At 29.6% G+C, this 13,224-nt stretch overlaps 1 pseudogene; it reads right to left on the bottom strand.

The window, feature by feature from the left end:
* Positions 1 to 531: 531 nt before the first annotated feature.
* LOC105851345 (beta-glucosidase 12-like) lies at positions 532 to 2,749 on the bottom strand (annotated as a pseudogene).
* Between the last annotated feature and the right edge of the window lie 10,475 nt (positions 2,750 to 13,224).

Here is a 13,224-nt window from a genome sequence, read left to right as displayed (position 1 = left end):
ACTTAAAATACTACTTATAAAACTTATAAAATTAAATAATTAATATTCGCGCAACGCGCGAGACATAATCTAATTTTTTATTATTTTTAAAGAATTAATGCAGTAGTGGGAGGACAGTGCTATAGAATAGTTGGTACAAAGTTACCAACATATCAAGTAATACAAAAAGGATTTCATTGAAAACATAATTAAAATTTACAAAAAGTCAACAACATATCAAGTAATACAAAAAGGCTTTCATAAATTGGTCCCTCAAAAAAGGAAATAAACTGAAATTACAGGGACCAATTTAAATACAAACAAAGTTTACAAGGATTAAAACAAAACATCAATAAAAGTTAAAGGTTAATTATTTTTATTTGTAGGGACAAAAAATCACAAAACACACACATATTAAAACACACACATATTGATGAATTTGAATCTTCACACATTTATTAAGAAAATGTGGACCCCTCAACCATATTTTTATTATTTTATTGAAGTCTTTAAATGTTTTCAAATTACAATTGATTATGAATGATGTTCACCTTAGCGTGAATCACCATATCCAATTATAATGTGTTGTAAAAAATTCTTAAACCATATGAGTGACATTTTGTAATATCTTTTGAAGTCATTATTGTAATTTACAAAGATTATTCCAAATCTCACGGTGTAGCCTGAACGCCATTTAAAGTTATCAATTAATGACTATGCAAAATATCCTTTCACATTTGTACCATTCGTGATAAAATTTTGGATACATTTAACATAAACACACTAGATTAGTTAGGAAAAAGAAATATCAATTACATTATTATAAAACCAAACAAAATCAGTGACTAACATTAGCTATAGAAAAAATGAAATGTGTCTCTAAATCTCTCATCATAAAATTTTATGAGAATTTGAGACAAATTTCATATTATTCTTCTATAAGTTTTGTTAATTTAATTTTTTTCTATAATACCACACTTTTTGTTAATAATACCACACTTTTTGTTAAGTGGCACATACTTTATTGCACTTTGAAAATTATAGAGATGACTGCAGTAGTAACCAATTCTCGATGTATCTTCAAGGGGTATTTGAAGAGAATATTGGATCATTAAAATCATCCATGCCAATATATATACCATAAAATTATATGTTAGAAGGAAATAACCACTAGCATAAAACCCTTTTCTCAAATTTAGTATAAATCAAACTTATTTTGCACCTTAGAGTTGAATATTGAACAAATTGAAATTAAATACTAATGGTGTATTACTATTACCATTTTATCTGATGTAGATCAAAGGATTGTTGTATTTTGTTTTAATATAGAGCAACATTTCACGAATTCCCCTTGGATAAATTGAGATCCATGTTGTAGGAGCCTGCATGTATCATTAGATTGTCTTTATTTCAATAAGACCCAAGAAAACTTTAAAATAATAAACTAATTGAAATAAGGTATATATTATCTATGGTTGTAATTTCAATTAAATTAGGGAGAAATTTTCTAAACCCCAATATGACTTTCAATGTACATATCTAAAAAATAACATACATTTTTTTGTTTAGAGTACACTTTTTAACAATTTATATCGTCCATGAATATATTTTTAAAAATATATCTCGTGTTTTTAATTAAAATGTTTGTGCATACCGTTGAGCCGATAGATAATCCATTGCGCTCACGTTAATTAAAAATGCATCAACAAAAAAAACTATGCAATTGAATACTTATACTTTATTGAATATTTCTACCCAACATTTTTTTGTTCACTTAGTCTTTCCTTCTAATAACTGATTAATAATATGCATGAATTTATCAAGTTCAACATTTTTGGCTTCAAATTACACATTAATTAATAAATATAAAAAATGACCCTAGTTGTCAAGTGTCAAATTCTCACATTCAATATTTTCCAACAACCAACATTTTTATCCCACATCCATATGTTCGCTCGCATTTATCCTTCTACTAACTTATTAATAAATAACATATATGAAATTGAATGAAGATGAACACAACAATATCTTAAAGTTTTGTCGAGTATAGTACTCAACAACGAATCGTTTGAAGCCACATTATTTTTTCATATTTAATAATTTAAATTTGAAAAGAATTTAGCCTTATGTGTTGTACCGATTCTTAATATATATCAAAGAATTCACCTTGAATTAATTGATTGATTAGAGTAGCGAGAAATTTGGCTTTGTCACACATATAAGATGTGATAATGACTTTTGTGTGTTAAATTAAAGTGTATTCTATTAATGAAAATCTCATCATAAAACACACTTACTTGTAGTAATAACAAGTGAATCTGTAATGTAGCTGGGCTTGGCTTCAATTAGCTCAGGTGCATTAGTTGCATAATAAGAAGTGTAATAGTTTAATCCAATAAAATCAAATTTTTTACAAGTTTGACTTGATATTTTGAGAATTTTGGTAATCAACTTCCTACCAAGTACCGCATGGAGCTTGGATATTCTCCTATTGTCAAGGGATCCATAAACCTACAATAGATTCTTTAAATTATCTCCATTTGTCGATAAAATAATATTGCTACAATTATTAATTGAAAATGACAACAATAATCTAGGTTAATGTCTAGGATAATGTAGTTAAGTTTTCACATATACATAAACTAGTAATTGATTACCATCCAAACATGAAATTAATGGCTCTTTGTGCTGCATTTTGATCCAACTTTGTATCATAAAGTGGCATAATCCAATTAGATGCTAGTGTTATCTCTATTATGCCCTTTTGAGATGCCTGTGACACAAATGAAAGAAAGGGTTTAGGTTTCAATATAAATCATAATTAATTGATAAAGAAATGTATACTATTATAAAAGCACAAGTCTCGTGACATTGAAGATAAAGAGTGACTATAAGATGGGATAAGCATTACCATATAAAACTTTTTTATGCCGAATTGAAATTCCTAAACATATCCTAGATTATCATAGCATCCTACTAAAAATCCTAGTCATGAGGGGGCATATTGGAGAAAAGTCCAAGTCTCACCTTGCCTAGAAACATGACCCAAATAATTGGGCATTAATCTTTATTTTATAAGAAGATTTTGTGCTATTGAGTAGACTACAAATTTGAGATATCTTTTATTTTTGTGAAATTAAATTTATAAAATAAATCTAGATTAAGAATGTTTCGATTTAAAGGATCTTAAAAATATAGCCAATTACTCCTATAATATTCTCTCTCTTCTTCTTACTCATTCATGGAAGTGGCTTGAATCCATTTTTAGCTTGAAATCACTTATCTGCATTGTTTTTTTCTCACATTTTATCTAAATAAATAGTTTTCACATATATCTATAATTTTTGTTTGGTTTGTTTTCATCATCTGTGTATGTGTATGACATCATTTTGGTGTGACGTTGTTTGATTTTTGTCTTATTGCAGAGTTTTTGTTTGGTTCAGAGTTATATATTAACTTTGATTATCTTTAGTTATAAAAGATGTGAGCTACACTATTTTTTTAAAAAGCCACCGTACTCTTCTTCCAGTGTGTGAGGAAGGTCCCAATAAAAAAGGGTCACAAAGGGTTGGAGACCTGCATTAAAAGATGCAATTAAAGTATTTAAAAAAAATAAGTTAAAAAGTAAGAAAATATAAGTTAATCTATGATAACCTTTAGCTAGTAACTCATTGATGAGGTTATTACAATATTTGACTCGTTCCTTATTTACACCTCCCCAAGCTTTCCTTATGAAATAAGTCAAGGAATCTAACATTTAAATAAATAATTATTCTGTTACATGAAAAATATATTTTTTAGAATGCTTAATGAATGCAAATATTCCAAAGTTTGTCTTAGTTTCTTACTTGGTAGTATTCTAGACCAAGAGATGGAAAATCTATAAACATCCATATTAATGTCCTTCATGATCTGAACAGCTTTCTACATTATATCACTAATGTTTTTAGAAGAATTATCCATTATGCTTTAGCGTCATTTTTTATTAAAACAATTAAATGAGTTGGATTCCAAAAGCAAAGTTACTTATAGATCACCCACAAAAGTGATCGCACCGTTCGGTAGCCAAGGGATATACTTATATTTTTGGGTTGGATTACAGCGATACCTTCCCACTTGTTGCCAAAATAGCATCTGTCAGACTGTTTTTCTCCATTGCAGCAATTTGACATTGGCCTCTCCATCAACTTGACATTAAAAATGTTTTTTTGCACGGTGATCTTGAAGAGGAAGTTTATATGGAGCAACCACCAGGGTTTGTTGCTCAAGGGGAGTCTTCCACCATGGTTTGTCGGCTACACAGTTCCCTCTATGGTCTTAAACAGTCTCCTAGAGCTTGGTTTGGCAGATTCAGCTCAATAGTACAAGAGTTTGGTATGAATTGTAGTGAAGTCGATCACTCTGTATTTTATCGTCTCGCAGCCCAAGGGTGCATCTATCTTATTGTTTATGTGGATGACATTGTTATAACTGGTAGTGATGAGCAAGGAATACTCTAGTTGAAACAACATATTTCAAATCAATTTCAAACTGAAGACCTCGATAAACTCCGTTATTTTTGGGTATTAAGGTAGCCTAATCCAAGGATGACCTTGTACTTTCACAAAGAAAATATGTTATGGACATTCTTGAAGAAAGATGTCTATTACATGTCAAGCCAGTTGATACTCCTATGGATCCAAATGTCAAACTCCTACCTAATCAAGGGGAGCCTCTATCATATTCAGGAAGATATAGGAGATTGGTTGGAAAATTAAACTATCTAATAGTTACTCGTCCTGACATTTCCTTCGCTGTCAGTATGGTAAGCCAGTTCTTAAATTCTCATTGCCAATAACATATGGATGTTGTAATCCATATTCTTAAATACATCAAAAGTGCATCTGGAAAAAGGTCTCATTTATGAAGATAGAGGACATACTCAGATAGTTGAGTACTCATATGTCAATTGGGCAGGCACACCCATTGATTGATGATCCACTTCCGGGTATTGTGTACTTGTCGGGGGAAATTTAATATCTTGAAAGAGTAAGAAACAAAATGTTGCTGCAAAATCCATTGCTGAGGTAGAATACAGGGCCATGGCACTAGTAACATGTGAACTCATTTGGTTGAAACAGATACTGAAAGAACTTCAATTTGAAGATGCCAGCACAATGACACCAATATGTGATAATCAATCTGCATTGCACATTGCCTCAAATCCTGTTTTTCATGAGAGGACCAAGCATATTGAGATATACTATCATTTTGTTAGAGAAAAGATCGAATTGGGTGAAATCATCACTAGCTTTGTCAAATTCAATGATCAGCTGACATATGTTTTTACAAAGACATTACGAGGTTCTATAATTAGTTATATATGTAACAAGTTGGGTGCATTTGATTTATATGCTCTAGCTTGAGCGGGAATGTTAAAATATTATATTAGATTATAAATAATTAGATAGGCTGTAAGTATTCATGTCCGTTAATATTGTTTTCTATTAGTATTCGTGTCATTGTGTTTGTTTAATACTCATAGTCTATATAAAAAAATTTCGTTGTGTAGTTGAAACAAACGAGTTATTCAACACGTCTCTCAATACTCTTCTTCATATTTAATAGTTTCCAAACATGTAGTATCTCTTTTGTCTTTTTTTACTTCATAGACCCTTATATGTGCAAAGAGTGCTCATAACTACTTTATAAGTTTTACTCTTTTATTGTTTTACAATTTTTGTGTTATTTATTAGGAAAAGTTGTTCTCAAAGCAAACTTTTCGCAAGAATTAGAGATGATAGAAGATTCATACAAAAGTTAATTTAGAACTTCTACATGCTATGAAAACTTTACAAGAGGAAGCATTTTGCTTCACAAAGTGTAGTGTTGTTGGATATTACTCTTCATGAGTATTGTGGAGATCTATTAAGATTAAAAAACTCAGCATATAAAAAAAAATGTGGAGGAACTAAGAAATAAATACTCCATGCTTTAATGAAATGAGTTTTCAATGTATCTAAAAACACAATTTCTCCAATGTATGCCATGGCCCAAGATTTCTATAAATATACCGATGACAATGATGAAGAACACAATTTTGCTCGATAGCATATATGCTTTAATTGATAGGAACTCATTTTGATGCGAAGTTACTGAAGTTTTTGAAAAGGTTATATTATCATCCTCATATTATTATTTGTGACAATTTTTGTTTAATTAACATATTTAGACAAGTTGCTAGAAAGTAATTAATTTATATAGAATAAGAAGAAATTCAAAATTTATGAACAACCTACGTTTGATATAATATGATGATATATATTGTATCAAGTGTCAAAGTTACTTGCCATAATATTTGTTATATCTTTTGTATTGGGCTTCGATTGCAAGTCATGTTGCTAGCGACTCGTATACTGAGAGAATCAAGTATCATCTCTTATATATTGATGTTGGATATATGTTTATCAAATAATATAAATTTTTTTCCATGGACTCGATCATAGAAATTGATCTTTGAAAATAAACAATGATTATTTGCTTGATATTTAGGAAATTTCTCTTGTGAATTTGTAAAGTTATTATTTTGTACTTTGATATTAATTATAAGCAACAGATCAATTTCATGTTTATTAAAATTGAAGTTAAAAATTCATAATAAATACACTACACTCATCAACAAATGTATAATTATCTAGCTCCTAGACCATCCTTTTGAAGGATCATTTTCTCCACCTCCTCGTTATATTGATTTTTGGAGTATTTGGTCTCTAGATGGTGGTGGTGGATTAATAGAGTGCATAATTAAATATGTCAAGCATGTTAGCTTTTGGAATACTAGTTGCAGGTCTTGGGTGGTTTGTATTTGGATGGGTTTGTAGATCAAATCTGTAATTTTTACTATCGAACGTTAAAGTGTAGAGAATTTGAAATCAATTTGTTATTTACTATTTCCACGTCAAGCATAAGTTATGTAGTTTGTTTGTGGAATAGGTGGGTTGTTCTTTTGGTTTCCTTTGTATTCCATTGTGTTACTCTGGTGGGTTATATGTAATATGAGAGAATATAAGAGCCATTCAAAAATAAAATTTATATTAATTCAAGAGTATATTAGAAATAAATTTATTTATATCTTAAATTACTGTATTCATGTATTTAATTTATTTATATTCAAGTCGCTTGGATAATAGTCTTTCTTTCTTTATAGTAAAATACAAAAATCATATAATATATATCTAAAGGCTAAAACAATATTCTCATATTGTGTTGTTGTTGAGGTAGGTGTGTTTCTAATGCAACAAACATTTTCAATGTCATATGAAAGAGTTTTTGGTTATATAATATATTTAGACTTAGTTTCCTCTCCACTGTGTAGTTATTTTTGAAATAATTTGCTACCTATTTTACAAGCAGACTTAAATCATTTAAAAGTAAAGTATTATTAAAAAAAATTAAGCAGAGTTATACTGCTTGCAATAGCATAAGCATAAGTTGAATGAGGCTTTTTGTCTCCATCAAGTGATTGCTATTTAGTGGTGAGGGAGCTTTGACTTGATAAGGTGATATTTGAAATTGACTCAAAAGTTGTTGTGGTTAGTTCCTACTAATTAAACTCAAATGTTACTAAATTTTGTGTTAGTATACTCGATTGAATGACTCTTATTTTCTCACAAATTAAAATTCTAGATCAATTGAGTTTGTTAAAGAGAAGATAAGTATTTGCTCAACTCACATTTTAATGGGATAGTCACATCCTAGATTAACCCTCGTGACATGAACATTATCCAATAGAAGTGCATAACATTATAAAAAGAGCATATTAAACCAAGCTAGAAGTGGCCATAATACTTTGAAATGACATAGTCCAATAGTCACATCCTATATATATGTTGTCTTTTTTTTACTTGTTAGACTATTTTACATGCACATAAAGCTGATGATTTATTTGAAGGAGAATTGTATTAAAAATTAAGAAGTAGATGATGATGACAATATTAAAATTGGTAACCCCTCAAAGAATATAGTGGAAGTGAAGACAAAAGTGGTGAAGAAAATTATCTACTCTACGTCTAAATCAAGGACCTTCTAATATTGTTGTATTATCCCGTGAAAAGTAAATGAAGTATTTGGAGCTTTAGACGATACTCAATTCTATTTCGAAAAGGGGAAAGTTATATCAGATTCACTTCATTTACATATGTTTGCAGTGACTTTCTCTTTAATGTTAGGTACGGTTATGACCTTTACATCTTGATTTATCAATTTTATTTATTCTTACTAATATATCATTTTTGTTTTATTAGGAAAAATGTTTCTTAAAACAAGTCTTTCAGCAGAAAATATAAAGATACAACTTCTAAATTATCAAACAGAATCAGAAGTTCAATATGTGAATAAGGTTTTAAATAAAAAAGCATTTTGTTGCTCTTGGTGTAGAGTAATGTGCAAGGTTACCCTTCACACATATTTTGGAGATTTGCTTAAAATGCAAATTTTAGAGAACATTTGAAAGCAACTGAGCAGTATTCCAAAGCCTTAAAGATTGTTAAAGGAAGATAGTTGGAAAAATTCATTAACTTGCCCCAAAGAAGTAAACAATTTCTTCTTGTTTATATCGAAATAGATATCTAGTGAAGTAATGGACAAACAAAAAAAGTTTGATTCACTAAATAGAACTTCTTATATTTACTTAAAAAATAACAATGATATCATGATTCCATATTTTTAGCGACTAAAATAGATTTCGAGTACTATTTCATTAGTACAGTATCAAAAAATTCAGTTCTACAAAATATTTGAGGATTCTGACGAATTATTAAATATACTTGTCAACCTGAAATGGGAGTATTTCCATAGGCAAATTTATTTACGTTGGTAAGAACAAAAGCGAGAGAGGATTTGGGATTACTGAATGTACTTGTCAACCTAAAATGAGAGTATTTCCATAGGCAACTACAAAATCAACTAGGTATGAGCTATTAATTTACTTCGTAGATTTATTTATTTATTTTCTAATACCATTGTCATTCAAAGTGACACTCTATAAATAAAACCAATGAAATCGATGAAAAACCCATAATTCTTTTCTTGAAGCCTTCACAGTTCCTGAAGATTGCATCAAACAATAGGTTGTTGTAGAAAGCAAATGGGACATATTTGCAATCAAACGGGCAAAACTGATATATAACATATGTTTGTTTTCCCTTAGACATTATAGCTACAGTTTTGAGCTTAAAAGGTAATAGACTTAGTTATAAGCATCATTCTCTTGAAGATATTATATGAAAAAATATCCTCTAAGTTTTGTGTGTTGATTATGAAATAAAGGCACTATAAGATTGTATAAATTGTTGGTTTTTGAGAATCTACTCTTTTTTTCTATAGGCAACTGTTGGACATTAATAGTTATGTTAGTTTTCTGAATTTGAACCTTGAGACCTCTTTTTTAATAGTTTTCCAGAGTCTCTTAACTCGCCAACTAAATTATCTACCCGAATCGAGATTCTTCTTTGTTAATTTTTTTAATCAGTGACATTTTTACTAGTATGTAAATGTTTGTTTTAGTTTAATGTATATCCTTATAAAGTTCAAGTTATGTTGCTGATTTAAAAACATTTTGTTTTTTAATTTTCACATATATGCTTTGGAAATTTTCTTTTTTCCAACAGGAAACCTTTTTTGCTAAATAATTCTGATGAAGTTTGAAGACATAGTTTCTTGGCTATCAATAGCATTTGTGTTGTCTCGTGAGATTCTCGAAAGTTTCCAAAAATTAGTATTCTCCATATCCTCATGTTATTGTTTGTGATAATTTTTGCTGGATTGGTTTAATTGGGTTGGTATAAGTATCCAATTTACATATTATAAACAAATTCAAAATTTATGAAAATAATAAATTTGATATATGACGAAGATATATACTCCAACAAGTGGCAAAATTACTCGCTGTAATATATGTTGTATCTAGTTCGAGCAAGGAAGCGTCGTTGACATCTTTCACTAAAGATCTGAATGAAACCTATTGGGCTGTATATTATCACCAAGCATCAATTGCAACTCATACTACTACTGAGTTTCATTCACAATTAACTGAGAGAATCAAGATACAATATCTTGTTGATGTTAGACATATCTTCATGTGTTATCAACTAATATGAATTTTTCTCATGTATTCAATCATAGAAGATTAAATAGTATAACCATATAACATAATCCCATGAACTTTGATTGCCTCTAATATTAGCAAAACTAATATATGCACAGACTTGTGATTGTATCATCATTAAATTATAGAACTTAAGCTTAAAGTTTCTGTAATAAGAAATGAACAATAAAAAAAGGCAAAATATTTGGACAGCTAATTATAAAATGAAACATGAATTGAAATTGGAAAAAGCTATAATAAGAGTGCATTATCAATGGGCAGAAGAGAAAGTTAAGCAAGTTTATTGCAAAATATAAATGAGTCTCCATCGTAGACTAACAATTTTGCATCCTAAATCTGACATTCACTTGACATGGTAAAAGGAATTAATTTTGTATTTCAAGAATCTAATTATTATTTCTCCTTGTACAACTGTTATACCTTAGCAGGAACCTTGAAGATTCATGGTTTGGCTCATGGAAATGCATCCTTCTTGGAGAAATATTGAATTGCAAAAACTTTGAGTCGACACTTTATAAAGTTGTAGATTTTGAACGAAGGAAATGCAAACTAAAAATAAATGAGGACATTTTAAAAAAATTTATTGGTTCTAGCACATATGATTGTGGAAGAAAAATATTGGATTTAAAACTTTGCTCAGGGAAACATTGTTATATAGCAGGAGTGAGCTACATTAGTAAAGTCCAGTATGGAATACTCTTGCCACTGATACGGGTGGATATCGAGAATAAAAATACTCAACGAGTTGGACGTGAATGATAATGGTAATAGAAAGCTTATAATTCATGTACTGGATTATGAGGTGCATGTAAATGAATTATTTTTATGTATTTTTATAGTAATATAATCAAATTTTTAATTGTAGTTCAATAACAAGTTCTAACATTTGACATATTCTTCCATAGGAAAGCTTTCCCATACTGAAGCAAGAGGAAATTTATCGTATCTCTTCTATTTAGCAGCATCTTTGCTAATATAGAGAAAATGATTTTTTGTTCTATAAATCCTTTAGATTCATTTTATGTAATAAGTTCTGGGGACAAAGTAGACAACCTTGACTTTACAGCGAAATTTCTCAAAAGGAAAAAAATTGAGGTATATTGAATATTGTGGTATATTGAATACAAAGAAAGGAAACAAATATTGGAAAACATTATATATTGAATATTTATGTCTTACATGTTGTTACTTTATAGGGAATTATAGGGACATGGCTGTGGTAAACTAATGTATAGATATATATGATGTACTTGTTATTTCTTCCGGGTTCTATTTTTTAAGAATTTGCCTTCGCAGGATCACATTTACTTATCTATGATGATATCAAGAAATTAGAAAAGTGTGTTGCTGCATTTCTAATGGGTTGTGAGAGCGGTGCATGTGTCTTAAATAGAAGTTATACTCCAATGTGTATGCCCACATCATATCTTTGTGCTTGTTCTCCTTTCATAGTTGTCAATCTATAGATTGTGACAGATTAATATGCACATGAATCAATAAGAGCTATGTTTAAGGATATGTTGAAAGCAAGACCAGATTAGGGTTTAAAAGGCAAGGAGCTTGAGCCTAAAAACAACAAAAGTACAATTGAAGCTCAAGTTTCAATTGCTCGTAATAGTCATCATTTAATGTTGGGGGCGGGTACAATGTGTTTTGGACCAGAGTTACATAATTCATTGGTATACCCTACGAACCACGAATTGGTATGTGAGTACCAGTTCACGGTACTTTTGCGAACCAGTTCATCAAAATTCGCAAGTAATTCGCTACTTTTGACAAACCAACAATATAACACCACTTTTAATTTGCTTTTCTTTAACTTTTTTAACCGCATTAATATATTTTGCGACGTACTCCTGTACCAATGTGGTATAAGCACAAACACAATTATTCTTGTACCTAGAGTTGTTGTACTTATATAGATAACTCAACTTCTAGTATTTTAGAAACAACCAATGTGGGACAAGTATTACAAAATCTACCAATTTTTTTTAGAAGATTTGTATTTATTTTTATTTTTATGGATACTTGTGTTTTTTTTCATTATTAAGGACGACTGTATAGAAACTACTATTGCCAACTCTTTCTTTTTACGGAAACTAGTACTCCCACTCTTGTGGTATGATAGAATATTAAATTTGAAAATAATATTTTTTGATATGATAGAATATATGACTATAGGATCATTGTTAGTAAAATAAAATATTTGTCATTTTGCATGAATTACATCATATGAAAACTATTTTAGTGTCTAATGATATATTTAAAAGAATTTGATAATATTTTAGTATGCAATTAACTATTTTAGTGTAAAATGGTACTTAAAAGAATTGTTAGAAACATTTAGGTACAATAAATTGAAACAAATCCATATCTCACCACCAATGACATTGTGTTTAATTCCCCAAATTTACAAAATATGACTGACATATTAAACTGGAAAAAGAAATTGTAAGACCCATAATTTTAAAGTACCATTTATGTATTTTTGATGTATTTTGGATTTTGGCTCGGAGGCTTTTAAGCCAAAGTTAATAATATTTTGGAGTTTTATAATCAAAAAGATATTTCGATGCCAATTAGAATTTCTCGTCGATAAATAAATTGAAATTAACTGCGGTGAATACTTAACGGTTAATTTTATGCGTTTCGGGCGAAACGGTAATTTAACAAATATCTAGATAGTTTGAGATAATTGTTAAGTTATATTTATTATATATATTTATGTATATATGTTTGATTGAGGGGAAAGGAAAAGGAAATAGAAAAGAAAGGAAAGGAAATAGAAAAGAAAGGAAAGGAAATAGAAAGGAAAGAGAATAGAGGAAAGGAAAAAGGAAGGAAAACCAAATCCATCGTCTTCTTCCTCTGTTAACCGTGAAACCAAAATCCCTCCTCCTCCCATTTTTCGTTTTCGTTGCTTCCTTTTCTTCAAAACTAGTAACCCAAGGTTGGGTGAGAGTTAGATCAAGGTTTTCGCAACTCCACTCTTCCTCTTTGATTCGAAAACGAAGAAAAACGGTTTTTGAGATCCAAACACAAACCCCTCCGTTTCTTCTAGATCCAAGCTTCATTTCTCAAAGAGATAGAAGGGAAAGTTG

Source organism: Cicer arietinum, chromosome 3 (genome assembly GCF_000331145.2).
Source record: "Cicer arietinum cultivar CDC Frontier isolate Library 1 chromosome 3, Cicar.CDCFrontier_v2.0, whole genome shotgun sequence".
Classification (NCBI taxonomy): domain Eukaryota; kingdom Viridiplantae; phylum Streptophyta; class Magnoliopsida; order Fabales; family Fabaceae; genus Cicer; species Cicer arietinum.
This window is presented reverse-complemented; position numbering and strand designations above follow the sequence as displayed.